The sequence below is a fragment of the Mesocricetus auratus genome, unplaced genomic scaffold, assembly GCF_017639785.1.
Source record: "Mesocricetus auratus isolate SY011 unplaced genomic scaffold, BCM_Maur_2.0 Super-Scaffold_100014, whole genome shotgun sequence".
NCBI lineage: Eukaryota > Metazoa > Chordata > Mammalia > Rodentia > Cricetidae > Mesocricetus > Mesocricetus auratus.
The window spans coordinates 10919416-10935088 of NW_024429197.1; the positions used below are offsets into that span (position 1 = coordinate 10919416).

General features: G+C 44.5%; 1 protein-coding gene and 1 long non-coding RNA gene across 4 annotated transcripts in view; one reads left to right on the forward strand and one right to left on the reverse strand.

The window, feature by feature from the left end:
* Positions 1-4243: 4243 nt before the first annotated feature.
* LOC121144135 lies at positions 4244-8044 on the reverse strand. The gene is made up of 3 exons (XR_005881439.1): positions 7750-8044; positions 7580-7649; positions 4244-4352 (listed from the first exon to the last, which is right to left on the reverse strand). It is a non-coding gene; the product is annotated as an uncharacterized LOC121144135 (long non-coding RNA).
* Positions 8045-13557: 5513 nt separating this feature from the next.
* Phactr4 (phosphatase and actin regulator 4) overlaps positions 13558-15673 on the forward strand; it is a 64424-nt gene continuing 62308 nt past the window's right edge. For all 3 annotated transcript variants that reach the window (XM_040756444.1, XM_040756445.1, XM_013120246.3), the window contains exon 1: positions 13558-13696. The gene's annotated coding sequence lies outside the window, so the exon portion shown is untranslated. The remainder of the gene's footprint in view (positions 13697-15673) is intronic.

Genomic DNA, 15673 nt, shown 5'->3' on the forward strand with positions numbered 1-15673 from the left:
GAAGTTCCCAACCGCCTGTGACTCCAGTCCAAGAGCATCTGACACTGTTTTCTGATGGTTGTGGGCACCAGACATGTACATGGTGCACCAAACATGCATGCAGGCAAAGTTCTCATATAAATATAAAATAAAATTTCTAAGTAAAAAAATAATTAAAAAGCAAAATGACAGCTGGGCATTGGTGGCTCAAGCCACTTGGGAGGCAGAGGCAGGTGGATCTCTGTGAGTTCAAGACCAGCCTGGTCTACAAGAGCTAGTTCCAGGACAGCCTCCAAAGCCACAGAGAAGCCCTGTCTCCAAAATAAAATAAAACAAAACAAAAAGGCAAACAATGAAAACACAAGGAAACAAATAGACAACAACAAAAAAATTTAGCTTGTGAAGTTGTTAAATGAATAAAGTTGCTTTCCACTAAGCTTAACGGCCCAAGTTTGATTCCTGGGACACACCTGTTGGAAAAAGAGAACCAACACCCTCAAGTTGTCCTTTGATCTCCACATCCATGCTATAGCACGTGTGTTTCCACCCCCACCCAGAATAAATAAATAATTTAATGTTTTTTAAAAAGGCCAAAACACAGTACACAGATGACTCAGCAGGTAAAGGCACTTGCTGCCAAACTGACTACTTAAATTCAATCCCTGAAGCCCACGTGACGGAAGAAGACTCCCACAACTAGACCTCTGACCTCCTCACTCACACTGTAGCACGTGAGACCAACACCCACCAACAAATGAAAAGAAATATTTTTGTTTTTAATTTTGCTTACTTATTTATTATGTATACAGTATTCTGCCCACATGTATGCCTGCACCTCAGGAGAGGTAACCAGACCGCATAACAGATGGTTGTGAACCACCATGTTGTTGCTGGGAATTGAACTCAGGACCTCTGGAAGAGTAGCCAGTGCTCTTTTTTTTTTTTTTTTAATTTATTTATTGTATATGCAGTGTTCTGCCTGCATGTATGCTTGCACACCAGAAGAGAGCACCAGATCTCATTACAGATGGTTGTGAGCCACCACATGGTTTCTGGGAATTGAACTCAGAACCTCTGGAAGAACAGCCAGTGCTCTTAACCTTTGAGCCATCTCTCCAGCTCCCATAATTAAATGTTTCCTAAAGAATGGTTTTTAGTCAGAAAAATAAAACATTTGGATTTCAGAGAAGTTTCGATTTTATGGACTAAGGATGGTGAAGGTTTTTTGGTTCCTTTTTTTCTTTCTTTCTCTCTCTCTCTCTCTCTCTTTCTTTCTTTCTTGGTTTTTCGAGACAGGGTTTCCCTGAGACTTTGGAGGCTGTCCTGGAACTAGCTCTTGTAGAAAAGGCTGGTCTCAAACTCACAGAGATCCACCTGCCTCTGCCTCTCGAGTGCTGGGACTAAAGGCTTGAGCCACCAACACCCAGCTTTTGGTTCCTTTTAAAACAAAACAAGCTGAGCAGTGGTGGTGCACACCTTTAGTCCCAGCACTCGGGAGGCAGAGGCAGGCAGGTCTCTATGAGTTAATGCCATAGAGTGAGTTTCAGGACAAGCTCCAAAGTTACATAGAAACTCTGACTCGGAAAAAAAAAAAACACATTAAAGACAAAACAAAACAAAGCATAAACAAACAAAAACCAATATAGGTTCTTAAGCTCCTAGGCTCATGTGATCCTTCTCCATTAGCCTCCTAAGCAGTTAGAATCTTAGGCATTTTCTACCATGTTCACTGTAGTGAGTCCTTAATGATGGCTGCTTTTAGTATCTCTCTCCCTTTGGGCAGGTACCCTCTATGTCTGGTACCTGTGTTCAGGTACCCTCTATGTCTGGTACACATGCTCCCCCTAGAATAGTCTTCCCCTCCAGGCAGGTAACCTCTATATGTGGTACACATGCTCCTCCTAAAATAGTCCTTCTGGGTAGGTATCCTTTATGTCTGGTACCTGTGCTCTCCCTAGAATAGTACTTTCAGCTTTTGTTTTTCCCATGATAGGGTTTCTCTGTGTAGCCCTGGTTGTCCTGGAACTTACTCTGTAGACCAGGCTGGCCTCAGACTCACTGAGATCTGCCTGCCTCTGCCCCCCAAGTGCTGCGATTAAAGGTGAAAGTTCCCCTTGTGTCTCTCCTGTTGGCTTTCCTAAGTCCAAAACTGGGTGTGTGTAGATGGAAGTTTCTGTCCTGCCTGGTCCCGCAGCTGTTTAGTTCCAAATAAACACACAGAGGCTTATACTAATTATAAACTGTTTGGCCAATGACTCAGGCTTCTTATTGGCTATCTCTGTCTTAATTATTAACCCATTTCTATTAATCTGTGTATCTCCACGTGGTCTTGGCTTATGGGATCTCTAGCTTCCTCGCAGCTACATGGCTCGGTTCCTTCTCCCTGACTCTGCCTTTCTCTATCCCTGTTTGGATTTCCCACCTGGTTGAATCCTGCTTGTCCGTTTTTCCAAAACAGCCTTATTCATCAACCAATAAGAGAAACATATTCACAGCATACAAAGGCCATCTTCTATCAGGTATGTGTGCTCACATGCATGCAAGTACAGTGTATGCCTAAATGTGCACATGTGTGTGTGTGCGCATACTACACACATGCGGTATGAGTATAGGTATACTAATCTGTGCAGGTCTCAGAAGTTAAAGGAGGACTGTGGTGTCCTGCCCTATAATTCTTCACCTTATTTCCTTGACATGGGTCTATGGCCGAACCTGGAGCTCACCATTCTTCTGCTTGATCCCACATGTTGGTTGGTCAGCAAGTTCCCAGGATCCTGCTGCCTCCACCTGCCGCAGCACTGGAATGACAGGCATGTGGCTATGTTCCTCTTTGTTATCTGGATACTGGATATCTGAACTCAGGACCTCATGTCTGTGTAGCAAGTGCTCTTACCCAGTAATTCGTCTCCAATCCCTCATAATTTTAGAAATATATCTGTTAGTTCTCTAGTTTTAGTTGGCCATGTCTTCTCCAGATTCCTTCTTTCTCCTCATCACCGAGTCTCCAGCTCAGGGCCTTGCGCATGACAGGCTAGTAAAATACCACTGAGTTACAGCTACAGCCTTGTGTGGGGAGATAGGAAGGAAGGAAGGAAAGAGTGGAGGGGGACAGGGTTTTGTCTTTGTTAGCCATAAAACTGTGATTCTCCTGACTCAGTCTCCCAAGAGTTGGGATTACAGATTATAAAATGGTGACGCTATGCTATTCTCTTGATAGTTTTTAATGTTTTGTTTTGGTCTTGGAGAGATGGCTCAGAGGTTAAGAGCACAAACTGCTCTTATAGAGGACCCAAACTTGATTTCCAGCATCCATGTGGGTAACTTCAGCTCCAGGGGTATCCAACCCTGTTGTGGTTTGCATAGAACCACGCAAACATACACAATTTAAAAAATACAAATAAAAATGAGTCTAAGGTTTTATTTGTGTTGTCTCGGTTCCTTCCACGTTTGTTTTGTGGTTTGCTCTCTGGCTCTTCTGGTAGAGGAAAACATTGTATCTGATAATCTTTGGCTTCTGCTTATCACTAAAAGGTAGAACTAAGGCTGATTGAAAGCTCAGTGCATAATGATGAAAGTCATTGGCCATGAAGTCATTTGTCCAGGAGCCAGTGACCAGAAAGGTCACTGACCATGAGAAGCTGTTTGTTGGGAGACCTTTATGCATTAGCACAAGCTGCTTCTCATCGGGCTTCATCTTCTCTAGAGAGACAGACTCATTTGCCCCTTTTTAGTGTGGTGCTCCTAGTTGTACTGGGTGACTCTCCTTCTGGACATTGATGAACCTCCACGAGAGGGAGTGTGATGGGGAAAGGGAGTTTACCTTCTGCTTGTCCTTACTTCACCCTCCACCTCCAGGGACAGCAAAAGTAGATCAGTTCCTGAACATAGCAGGCTGCTCTTAGCTCGCTCCTGTTTCTGCCCCAGGATTCAGAGTTCTGGAATTGGCCAGGTCTATTCCCAAGCCGCCTCCTGATTTATCATCTGCACTATTCTGCACTATACTGTCCCCACCCACCAGCTTTCTTTATACTTGAAAACAAGCCTCTACTGAGGTTTTGGTGGGTTTTGAAGGTTAGGGTATAGGAGAACTGAATGCATGAGAAATACAGCTATGTTCTTCTTCTACAGAATACCAACCCATTGTGTCTCTTTTTGGAGACAGAGGTCTATGAAAACTTGACTGACCTGGACCTCACTATGTAGCCAACAAGGTGGCTTCAAACAAGTGCTCTTAACTGCTGAGCTATCTCTCCAGCCCCTATTTTAATTTTGAGACGGGGTCTTACCACGTTGTCTAACTTGTCTTGAGTTCTCTCTATAGCCCAAGCAGGCCTTGAACTTGCAATCCTCTTGCATCAGTCTTTGTTGTAGGTCTGAAACAAAATGGGTTTGGTGTTGTATATCTGAAATGAGAAGTCAGACCCAAACAGATGCCTCTTGCTAACCATGTGACCCTGGGAGCTGCTTAGTTTCATGAGTCCCTCTCTGTTTCTCTAATGATTGTCATTATATCACAGGGTCGCCATGAGTGTTGAAGAAAACTCATAGGGAATGCCCTGCACAATGCCTGGCACACAGTATGCGCTCAATTAGTGGACACTGTTTATTGTGCCTTACTAAGAGGATTTTGTAGTGATAAGTAAAGTGTTGCTAAGCTAGTTCTACACTTCTCAACTCCAGTATTTACAGCATTTAGTGAATTGTGGAGACAGATTAGCATAAAGTGACAGTCAATAAATCTTAGCCTCCTTTGTTGCATTTTTGTGTTGAACGCAGGGCCAATATGGAGGTGGAAAGGCAAACATCTATATGTTTGAACACTGCACTGCAAACATTCATGTTTGAACACTGCATGCATCTTCCTGATCCATCTGTCACGGGGCCAGTTCTGGGCACTTCCTTAGTTGCAGAGATTTCACCTGTCCACATGAGAACAGAAGAGGTGGCACACCTGCTTCCTCCAAGCCAGGAGTAATTATGGAGACAGGAGGATGGGCATATAGCCCAGGGCTGATGGCTGTCTATGCTGTTTTGTTTTTGTGCTGATTTGTTTGTTTTTCATTCCAGTTTACAAAGCACAGCATAACTGTCACTTCTCTCTCTCTCTCTCTGTCTATATATATATATATATATATATATATATATATTTGTATGAAGTTTCCGATGTACACTATATATATATATATATATATATATATACATATTTTTTTTCTGAGGCAGGATCTCGTAATACAGCCGGATAGCCTTGAGCTTGTCATGTAGCATGGTTGGCTGACCTGCATCTCCCAATCTTCCTGCCTCACACAAATGCTGCCATTGCGGCTTCATGCCATGATGCTGACTTGATGTTGATTTTTACAAAATAGTTTTCTTTCTCATTTAAAAATAGCATAAGAATTTAAAGCAGTGTATCTGGCTTTGGGAGATGGCTCAGTAAGTAAGAATGCTGCATGCTGTGCAAGCATGACAACCTGTGTTTGGATTTCCAGCACCCAGGCAAAAAACTGGATGTAGCTGAGAGCTCCTATGATCCTGGTGTGAGCTCCTGTAAGCCTGGGGGACTGGGGCACAGATGGAGTGGGAGGCAGAGCTAAAAAATGGCAAGCTCGCTGGGCGTTGGTGGCGCACGCCTTTAATCCCAGCACTCGGGAGGCAGAGGCAGGCGGATCTCTGTGAGTTCGAGGCCAGCCTGGTCTACAGAGCGAGTTCCAGGACAGCCTCCAAAGCCACAGAGAAACCCTGTCTCGAAAAACCAAAAAAAAAAAAAAAAAAAATGGCAAGCTCTGGGTTCAGTGAGACACCTGTGTAAACAAATATGGTGGAGACTGGCAGAGTAGGACATATGATGTCCTCTTCTGGCCTCTTTGGGTGCAGCAGGCAATACCGCATACAAGTGTACACACATGCATAACACACACACTTTAAAAATGTGTAATGTGCCAGGCGTTGGTGGCGCATGCCTTTAATCCCAGCACTCGGGAGGCAGAGGCAGGCGGATCTCTGTGAGTTCGAGACCAGCCTAGACTACCAAGGGAGTTCCAGGACAGCCTCCAAAAGCCACAGAGAAACCCTGTGTCGAAAAAAACAAACAAACAAACAAAAATGTGTAATGCAGGCTGGAGAGATGGCTCAGAGGATAAGAGCACTACCTGCTTCTCTAGAGGTCCTGAGTTCAATTCCCAGCAACCACATGGTGGCTTACAACCATCTGTAATGAGATCTGGTGTCCTCTGCAAGCCTGTGGACATACAGACATGTGCTATATACATAATAAATAAAAAAAAAGGAAAAAAATGTGTAATGCATCTTGATAGCAGATTTGGACTTTTAGTTTTTGATTAAATGACGAATTTTGCATCTGTATTAATAGAAAATAACTTTTAGATGGGTTCTTTGCTTTAGATATTAACCAGATCTAATCACAAGGCACAATGCTTTAATTTTTTTGTTTTGTTTTGTTTTTTTGAGACAGGGTTTCTCTGTATTGTTTTGGAGGCTGTCCTGAAACTTGCTTTGTAGACCAGGCTGGCCTGGAACTCACAGAGATCCGCCTGCCTCTGCCTCCCGAGTGCTGGGATTAAAGCTATGCGCCCACCAACACCCAGCATGTTTTAATTTTTTGATTTGTTCTTTACTTCCCTGGGAGTGGTGGTAGTGGTAGTCATTGTTTATTTAATTTTGAAGTGTGTGTGTCTGTGTGTGTGTTCCATTGCCCAGGCTGCCCTCAGTCTCTTAAGACCATGTATTCATCCTGCCTCTGCCTCTGTAGTTCTTAAATCCACAGCCCACATCACCACATGACTACCCCCTGCAGTAGGCTTTTGTTATTTTCTGTTTTTGTTTGGCTTTGAGACAAATTCTTGCTATGCATACCAAGAAGTCCTGGAACCCAGTATTCTCCTGCTTCAGCTTTTGGTGTGCTGGGATTTCAGGTGTTTACCAACAGGGCTGGCCTTCAATTAGAAGGTTTTGATTTACTTCATTTTTTTTAACAAGCATTTATTGTGTGTGCATGTGGAGGTCAGAAGACCACTTATGGAGCCAGTTCCCTCCTTCTACTATGTGGGTCCCAGGGATTGAACTCAGGTCACTGGGCTTGGTAGAGAGTGACTTTACCCCATGAGCCAACTCACTGACTGGACTGGAGGGTTTTAAAAAGCCCAAATTCACTCTTGCCTGGATCTGTTCCTGGGTGGATAACTCAGAGAACTGTGTGTGTGCTGCAATGTTCTAGAGACCAAGGTTAAGCCCAGGGAGACCTCGATCTGAATAATTCTGGTTCTTCTATTTATTTTCTCTGGATTTCAAGCTGAAATCTCTGAAGCCCAGTTTTCACATTTGTAAAATGAGAAATATTAGTATCATTAATACTATGATGGTAACATTATGGAATGATCAGGAATGTTGAAGAAGATAATATATAAAAATTGTTTAATACACGTCCCATACAAAGTGATAATTTGAATTTCTCTTTTAAAAATTTATTTCAAGCTGGGCAGTGGTGGCGCAGGCCTTTAATCCCAGCACTCGGGAGAAGAGGCAGGCGGATCTCTGTGAGTTCAAAGCCAGCCTTGTATAAGTGATGTATGTTTGGACTCACCTGCATCATGGGTGGAATGGTCGTAGGACAACTTTGTGGAATCAGTTCTTTTCCCACCCTTACCTGGGTTCTGGGGAAAGAATATGCACAGGTATTTAGCTTTGATGCAAATGCCTTTTCCCTGCAAGCCATCTTATCAGCTGTCAGACTCTCTTAAAAAGAGTTCTTACTGTGTTGCTGAGGCTGCTCTTGAATTCTTGGGCTCAAGCGAAGCTCTTGTTGCAACATCATACCTGCTAAGATAACAGCAAAAAACTATCACACCAGCTTGGATTTTCTCTGAAGTACTTCATACCCTATTGGGTATGTGGCTCATGCTAAAAAGATGAAGGTATTACCAGTTATATAAAGTTCCTAACTGTCAGATTTATGGCATTTGAAAAAATATGTCAGGCTGGGGATTTGACTCAGCTGTAGAGCGTTTTTCTAGCATGTGCTAGAGTTCCCTGTACACACACACACACACACACACACACACACACACACAGAGTACACACACACACACACAGAGTACACACACACACACACAGAGAGAGAGAGAGAGAGAGAGAGAGAGAGAGAGAGAGAGAGAGAGAGAGAGAGAGAGTCGGTCAGTCAGTCAATAAGAACTCTCTTTAGTCCAATACTTAGGAACTTGTCTTCCATGTTTGTAACTCTGACAGTTTCTAGCATCAGGATTGGCACACAGTAGGTTCCCCAGCCCACAGCTCTTGAATCACCTTAAGTAAAATGAACATCCATTTAGACATTAGCTCAAAAGCTCTGTCACCAAATAGCCACCATTCCAAAGGTGACAGTCAATCATGAATCAAGCATGCCTGCAGATGGGGTAAGCCAGGATTTCAACTTCCTGCATTGCAGGCATCTTACTATCCCATTCCATTCCTGACCCTTAGGAAGAGAGGGCAAACCAAGGCGAGCCTGCCTCAGCAGCCGAGAGATGCTTTGGTGTGGGCCTTATAGGCTTCCACCCTGGCCCTTGCACCACCTATGGGTGTCAATTAGTCCCTCCCAGCAGCATTTTCCTCATCTGTGGGAAGTGAATGGCTACTCTCTCATCTGATTATTGAGAGAAAGCTGTCTTCCATCTTCTGCTGTTCTCGCTGTCTGGGAGCCTTGTCCTGTTTTCATTCTTTGGAAGTTTTCATTCTTTGTTACTTTGTGTCACACTTACTTGTATTACACATCCTGCTTTTTCAGTTGACTTTTTATTTTTTTCTTTCTTTCTTTTTTTTTGCTTTGGTTTTTCGAGACAGGGTTTCTCTGTGGCTTTGGAGGCTGTCCTGGAACTCACTTGGTAGTCCAGGCTGGCCTCGAACTCACAGAGATCCGCCTGCCTCTGCCTCCCAAGTGCTGGGATTAAAGGCGTGTGCCACCACTGCCTGGCTTTATTTTCTTTCTTGAGACAGGGTCTCACTATGCAGTCCTGGCTGGCCTGGAACTCTATGTAGACCAGGCTTGGCTTGAACTCACAGAGATCCACCTGCCTCTGCCTCCACACCTAACCCTTTACCATCACTTTTTCTAGAATGTCTTCCCTAGTGGCTATGGTATATTTGGCTCACTGATAAAGTCCCCCTGTATCACCCACTGATTTTTTTATTGTTTATTTATTATGCATACAGTTTTTTATCTGTGTACATGCTTGTACCCCAGGAGAAGGCATCAGACCTCATTATAGATGGTTGTGAGCCACCATGTAGTTACTGGGAATTGAACTCCGGACCTCTGGAAGAACATGCAGTGCTCTTAACCTCTGAGCCATCTGATTATTTTTTTAATTATTATTTATTATTATGTATACAGTATTTTTTATTATTATGTATACAGTATTCTGTATGCATGTATCTCTACAGGTCAGAAGAGGACACAAGATCTCATTACAGATGGTTGTGAGCCATCGTGTGGTTGCTGGGAATTGAACTCAGAACCTCTGGAAGACCAGCCATAGTTCTTAGCTGCTGAGCCATCACTCCAGCCCAGCACCCACTGATTCTTTGTTAAGTTTTTCCTTTTTGGGTACTCAGGATGAAACTCAAGGCTTCGTGCATGCTAGCCCATCATTCTACTGCTGAGCTACATCCCCAGGCCTGTAATTGTTTCTCAAACTACTCTCTTTCTTTCTGGATTGTGAATCCCTGAAGGATCAGAACAGAGTCTATTTCATTCATTCCTGTATCTCAAATGTCCAGTCGTTGCTTGGGGCACACTATTTTTAGTAGACTGTTTTTGCTAAAAGAGTGTAAAGGATGAAAGGATGAAATATGTTATTATAGGGATGGCAAGATAGTGTATTAGGGGCATATGCCTTTATCCAGCATGAGGCCAACCTGGTCTCTCTCACACACACACAATAAATTTATTAATTAAAAAATTTGAATGTCTTTTTTAAACTTTTAAAATTTCTTTTTATGGTGTTTTGCCTGCATGTATGTCTGTGTACGGGTATTGGATCCTCTGGAGCAGGAAAAACTAATTTCAGGATGTAGTGTGGTACACATCTTCAATTCTAGCACTTGGGAGACAAAGGTAGGCAGATCTCTGTGAAAGCAGCCCTGTCTACATAGTGAGTTCAAGGCCAGCCAGGGCTAACAAACCAAAACCTAATCTCTCTGTTCTATACTTTAGGACATTTGCACATCTGCTTGGAGCATTTTCTCCCATCTCTTTATAAGTCTAACCTCCACTCTACCTTTATGTCTTGGTTTTTTTTTCTCCCTTCCTTTTCTTTATTCTTTTCCTGGGTTTTTTTGAGGCATGGGCTCACTATGTAGTCCAATCTTTTTTGTTTCAACCTCCTGTTTAAGTGGGGGATTACAGGTGAGCACCCCCTACACCCAGCGGAATTTTTATTTTAAAAAAATTTCATTACTGTTTCATATGTATGGGTGTTTTGTCTGTGTGCATGCCTGGGTTCCACATGTGTGTATGTATTTCTATTTTTAATGCTGGTCAACAATTTGAAAATGCCTGAAGGCTAGTGACTGCATGGAACGTGCCCATTCGCAGTCTGTGCTGTTCAACCTTTAGCTATCCCTGGTAACTATTTCTGCATTAATCATCACTCTGTCATCACTCCATTCATTATCTGTGGACTCCATGCCAGGTTCTGTCTCAGTACTTCACGTAAATGACCTCCTTAATCTCCTAAACCACCTGTGAGGTCAAGCAAGGTTCAGCAAGGTTGAGACACTTGCCCGAGGTCACAAGGTAGAAACAGATGCTGAAGATCTGTCCACTGATCTGCTGTGCGGTTAAGGCACCATCTTCTGCTTAGAACAGGACAGCTGCTGATCTGTCTGACAACAACTATTAACATTTATTTGTTGCAGGATATCTGTGTGCCAGATATGCACTCTATGGGCCCAATTCTGTCCTTACCACATCTCTGTGAAGGAGTTACTGTTATACCTATTTTATGAATAAGGAAACTGAGGTAATACTCACGGGGGGGGCAAAATCAAGTTCCAAACCCAATCTGATGTCACAGACCCCACTTTTAGGACCCCCTAACTATAATCGTGGTTTGTGGGCAGACTGTGGGGTCATGGGAATGGGGGAAATTGCTAAGAAACTTTATGCGGTTAATCCAGAATTCCACAGAGAACTCAGAAATCCTTTCTTGGCAGGGATTCGGGGAGAATTTGTGAACCTGTTAGTGAGCCATGTGGCCTGCAGGTGGCGGTGGCAGCAACATTAAGTCTCTAAACTGTAATGTCACATCTGTGATCTCAGCATGCAGGTGAATAAGGAGTTCAAGGTATTCCTTGACCAAGTAGTGAGTTCCAGGTCAGCCTGGGCTACCTGAGTTCCTCTGTCTTAAAAAAAAATATGCACCCAAATAATGGGCATCTTTTCTATTCATAAATTCTGTTTTCCACAAACAACTTGAATTACTTTTAAAAATAAACTCACAGGCCGGGCGTTGGTGGCGCACGCCTTTAATCCCAGCACTCGGGAGGCAGAGGCAGGCGGATCTCTGTGAGTTCGAGACCAGCCGGACTACCAAGCGAGTTCCAGGACAGCCTCCAAAGCCACAGAGAAACCCTGTCTCGAAAAACCAAAAAAAAAAAAAAAAAAACCTCACAGAATAAACTTTAACAAGCACTAACACTTTCTACTTCTATTTTTTTTTTTTTTTTTTGGTTTTTTGAGACAGGGTTTCTCTGTATTGTTTTGGAGGCTGTCCTGGAACTCGCTCAGTAGACCAGGCTGGCCTCAAACTCACAGAGATCCACCTGCCTCTGCCTCCCGGGTGCTGGGATTAAAGGCGTGCACCACCAACACCTGGGTCACTTTCTACTTCTAAATCACTGCTAATCAAGGGAAAAAAAGCAAGAAAGAAAAGGCTTGCTCTTACAAGTGAGTATTCCCTGAAGCAGACATAACAAAATGCCATTTCCCTGGCTAAGCTGCCTCTCAGTTGGCAGAGTGTTTGCCTAGCAAGTTCAAAGCCCTGATCTCAGCACTACAGAAAGCAGGCCTGGCAGCCTGTGATTGTAATCCCAGCATTAGGGAGGTGGAGGCAGAAAGATCAGGGTTCCCGGTAATCTTTAGCTATGTAGTGAGTTTGAGGCCAGCTGGGGGATACATGAAACTGTATTCCAAGATAAAAATAAAGTGCCATTTCTGACAAATATTATTCAACTCTCATTAAATCTTCAAGTACAGCCCAATACAATCAAGTCTATTGTATGAGGCAATTATACTTCTCTGAGATAATAATAGAACAGGAAAGCCCAAAACAAATGAGAATATATATCGTGGAAGTGGGGAGAATTCCATAAGTATATATTCCTTCTGGAGATTCGCCATGAACAGATCTCAACTGTGCAAGCTGCTCCCTGTTTTCCCTGCTCCCCTTTAACCTCTTTGGGCCTGCTCAAGGGTAGGTGGGCACAGGGGGTAGTGGGACTTTTTCTTTTACCGAGGGCTCTGGAAAGACAGCAAACTGTCTGGGCTGTAATTTATTGTTATTTTTAAATGTTATAGATTGTGTATTTGAAAGGCATAGATTTTCTCCTGTGTTTCTTTCTGTATGTATCATAATTTAAAAATGTTTATAAGCCAGGTGTTGGTGGCCCACGGCTTTAATCCCAGCACTTGAGAGGCAGAGACAGGCGGATCTCTGTGAGTTCGAGGCCAGCCTGGTCTACAGAGCAAGTTCCAGGACAGCCTCCAAAACAATACAGAGAAACCCCGTCTCAAAAAAAACAAAACAAAACAAAAAAAACCAAACAAACAAAAAAAAGTTTACATTTAGGCTGGGTGTGCACGCCTTTAATGGCAGCATTTGGGACGCAGAGGCAAGTGGATCTCTGTGAGCTCCAGGCCAGCATGGTCTACACAGATAAACCCAGTCTCAAAAAACTAAAAGAAAAAAAAGAAAAAAGAAAAGAAATAAAGAAATAAAAAGTTATATATAGGTTTAATATGGGTGTGACTTTCAGAAAGATCCTCCAGCAGCAGCCAGGAGTGTCTGGAGGGTGATAGTCCTGGGTCCTGGAAGCGAGACAGATGGTGGCTTGTGCTAGGTGATAGTGGGAAAATACAAACAGCAGGGAGTGTGGATGTTGAATGCGCTTAGTGGGCTGGGTTCCTTACTTTCGCACAACATTTGAGGGTAGCTTGTTTATAAGTTTTTTGCACTTCAAATCGGCTCTCAGTAGTTGGAGACACAGACTAGAACACCACGCATACATCAGCTCCTTTGCTCCTTTCTTGGGCATCGCGGGAGTCTGTTACCGAACGTGTCCTCCCAAGCCGGGAGACCTTCGCCTTGCTCAGAACTAGGCGAGCCGCCCAAATCCATTTATGTTCAGTGCACCGGCCGCGTGCGGCGCATGCCCAGACTGGCATAGTGGGGGGCCAGGCACCGCGCAGCGGAGGGCCGGCAGTTCCCGCCATTTTGTCCGGGTCGACACACAGCTGGCCACTGCTGGCGACTACAAGTCCCGTGAGCCTCCGCGTCGGCACGTCCTACCCTCACTGTCCAGCCTGCTCCCTCCGCCCCCCTCCTCTGGGGCCGAAGGCTCTGGCTAGAACCAGGCAGCCAGAGACCAGGTAGGATTTCCGGGAGAAAGTGCTGTGGATCCTGAGGAGGCAGCGGCGACCCGGGTGAGTTCTCCAAAGTAGGGAAAGTGAGCGACTCGTGAGCTCTGCAACCGCGGTCTCGGCTCGGCTGAGGGTCGCGGGCCGGGCCGGAGTGGGGGGTAACGGCGCGGGCGGCGGTCCGTGCAGCCAGGGCGTGGCGGGCCGTAGCCTCCTCCCTCGGCCCTCCCACAACGGTCCCGCTGCGGTGTCCCCGCCTGTGGCTGGGCCCGCGCAGACTCGCGCTCTCCGCCCCCCCAGCCTCCGCGGGGCCCTTTTGTCTGAGCCGCTTTTCCTCCTTTGTGGCGCTGCTTGCAGTCTCGGTCTCCGGGGGAGCCCGCACGTCCTGCCGGGGGCCGCTCCCTGGGGATCCGGTTACTGTAACTGGATCGGGTCAAAGTCCATGTTTCAAAAGTGACCTCCCTCAGACCTCTGCATCCCTGCTGAGGAGAACCGAGGCTTTGGAGCCGGGCATAGTTTCAGTGGAAACCTCGAGGTTATTGTCCAGCCTCAGGCAGCTAGGGATCAAAACTCTAGGCGCTTTTCTCCGCCAGAGGATGGCATCTAAGAAAAAAAAGTGAGACTTGGAGCCCCAACCCCGGAAACTGAGGAAGAGTGGAATTTACTTCGATACGTGTGGCAGATGTGTGTTTGTGTGTGTGTGCGCGCGCGCGCTCGCGCAAAGAACTCAAGTGAATCATTGCTTTAGAAACCTGAAAATCGGAAGAGTGTGATTTCTAGGGCATCACTCATTGCCTGCAAATAGTCTTTGGTACTTCATTCGCCCACGCAACTCCTCGATTCCCCAGACTGCATCTTTTTTCTTTTTTAAACAAAAGTTCCAGTCCGCTCATTGAAGAACTTTTTTACCAAGTGAAAAGAATGAAGACGATTTTAGGGAAGAGTGATAAAATGTATTCTTTTTGGTCACCACTGAATTCGTGGATTTGATTCAATTTGGTTATATCTTGGTAACTGTATGTCCTGTCAAAGACCCTATCGCAAGACTTAGCGTAGGAGTAGCTTTATAAAGGCCAAAGGGGATAACCCTTTGAAAATTGACTATTATTTAAAATTCCTGACGGAATACAACTGGAAAGGTATTTTGAGACTAAATTCCCACCTTAGAAATGCAGGCAATAGAGTGTTCATTATTCTGGCATTTCATAATGGAAATGACTTGAGACTCTTGGATTGTGTTAATATTGTATAGAGATTGAAGGACCTTAATACTGGCTGTCGGTTGTGTCTTTCCTAGCAAGATGTGGTGGGCCATCCCTGAAACCCCAGTGACTAAGGAAGGAGGATCTTGGGTTCAAGACCAGCCAGGATTGCATAATTGAGACCTTATCTGAAAAAAAAGTCTTCTTAATTGTGTGGGGGGGTGGAGTCGGTGCAGGTGTGACCTTAGAGACTGGCTCTATGGAGTTGGCCTCCTACTTCGCTTGTGTTTCTGGAATGGAACTCAAATGGCCAAGTTTGCACAGCAAGAGCCTCTACCATCTGAACCATTTTGCTAGCCCACATTTGTTGTTGTTGTATTAGGACTGCAATCGAAGGTCTTGGCCATGTGTAACACCTGCTCTGCACAGTGCTTACACCTCTACCCCAGCTTTTCTTCAGTTATTGGGAATAGAAATTTATTGATTTGAGATTGGGTGGCCCTATCCTGCCTTTAGGTATTTCCAAGTGCTAAGATTATCATGGTTGCAGCACCACATGTAGCTCTTAAATGCTGAATTGATAGCAGGCTTACTACTTTCTGACTTAATTACTCACACACGATGTAAGCCTCATTAGTATACATTGTGTAACTATTATATCCTTACCACAATTCTGTGGGGTATTGGTTCTTACTTTGCAGTTGATGCAACCTTGCTTAAAATGTTAAGTGACTAGCCCAAAGCCATGCAGTTAGCCCAGATAGGAAAGCCGAGATAATTATAAATTGCAAGCCTAGTGTTTTCTGTTACCTCAAATTTAATGCAGCTACTAATCATATTT